This window comes from Chrysochloris asiatica, unplaced genomic scaffold, assembly GCF_000296735.1.
Source record: "Chrysochloris asiatica unplaced genomic scaffold, ChrAsi1.0 scaffold00264, whole genome shotgun sequence".
NCBI classification, from domain to species: Eukaryota; Metazoa; Chordata; class Mammalia; order Afrosoricida; family Chrysochloridae; genus Chrysochloris; species Chrysochloris asiatica.
Genome location: NW_006408782.1, coordinates 2045425 through 2047240, shown reverse-complemented (window position 1 = coordinate 2047240; position 1816 = coordinate 2045425).

Here is a 1816-nt window from a genome sequence, read left to right as displayed (position 1 = left end):
CTCTTCTGAATCCGGCTTGAATCTCTGGAAGTTCTCTGTCAATGTATGCTTGCAGCCATTTCTGTACCGCCTTTAGTAAAACTTTACTCTCATAGGATATCAAAGATATTGTCTGATGATTTCCAAATCCCATTGGGTCACCTCTCTTTGTGGTTTGCACAAATACCGATCTCTTCCAATCAGTTGGCCAGATAATTTTCTTCCAAATATCTTGGCATAGATGAGTGAGTGTCTCCAGTGCCGCCTCACTTTCTTGAAAGATTTCAATTTTTATCCCATCAATTCTTGGTGCCTTTTTCTTTGCCAATTGCTTCAATGCACCTTGGACTTCTTCCTTCAGTATCATTGGTTCTTCATCATTTGCTACTTCTTGAAATGGTTGAACAGCAACCATTTCCTTTTAGTTCAGTTGACTCTGAAAATTCCTTCCATCTTCTGTTGATGCTTTCTGAATCATTCAATAATTTGCCCAGAGAATAACAAAAGTTGAGGCCTGAATTTTTTCTTAAGTTTCCCCAACTTGAGAAATGCTGAGCGTGTTCTTCCCTTTTGGTTTTCTGACTCCAAATCTTTGCACATTTTGATGTAATATTTGGCTTTATCTTCTCGAGCTGACCTTTGAAATTTTCTATTCAGTTCTTGTACATCCTTATTTCTTCCATTTGCTTTAGCATTTCTATGCTGGATAGAAAGTTTCAGTGTCTCTTCCAACATCCATTTTGATATTTTCCTTCTTTCTTGTCTTTCTTAATGACTTTTTATTTTATTCCTGTATGATCTTCTTGATGTCATCCCTTAATGCTTCTGGTCTTTGGTCTTTAGTGTCTAATGTATTAAATCTGCTCTTCAGATAATCTCTAAATTCAGGTAGGATAATTCAAGGTCATATTTTGGCTCTCACGAACTTATTTTCATTTTCTTCAGCTTCAGTCTGAATTTGCATATGAGCAATTGATGGTCTGTTCCTAAATCTGCCCCTGGCCTTGTTTTGCTGATGATATGGAGCTTTTCCACAGATGTAGTACATTTGAGTTCTGTGTATTCCATCTTGTGAGGTCCATATGTGTAATCATCTCTTCTGGTGTCTAAAGAAGGTATTTGAAATGAACGAATCATTGATTTTACAGAATTCTGTCATATGATCTCCAGCATCGTCTTTATCATCAAGGCCATATTTTTCAACTACTGATCCTTCCTCATTGTTTCCAACCTTTGCATTCCAATTACCAGTAATGATCAACACATCTTGATTGTATGTTTGATCAATTTCAGATTGAAGAAGTTGTTAGAATTCTTCTATTTCATCCTCCCTGACTTTAGTGGTTGGTGCATAAATTTGAATAATAGTGATATTAACTGGGCTTCCATGTAGGTTCATGGATATTATCCTATCACAGATAGCATTGTACCTCATGACTTGTCTTGATATGTTCTTTTTGAAGATGAATGCAGCACTATTCCTCTTCAATTTGCCAATTTGTCATTCCCAGCATAGTAAACCATGTGGTTGCCAGATTCAAAATGGCTATCAACAGTCCATTTCAGCTCACTATAGCGTAGTGGTTATGAGTCGGGCTGCCAACTGCAAGGTCAGCAGTTCAAAACTACCAGTGGTTCCGTGGGAGAAAAATGACGCATTCTGCTCCTGTAAAGATTTACAGCCTTGGAAACCCTGTGCAGGGTCATTATGAGTCAGAACCAACTCCACAGTACTTAACAACAACAACAAAAACAATGCCTAAGATATCGATGTTTCTGCATTCCATTTCATTTTGGACAATTTCCAATTTTCCTAGATTCATACTTCGTACATTCC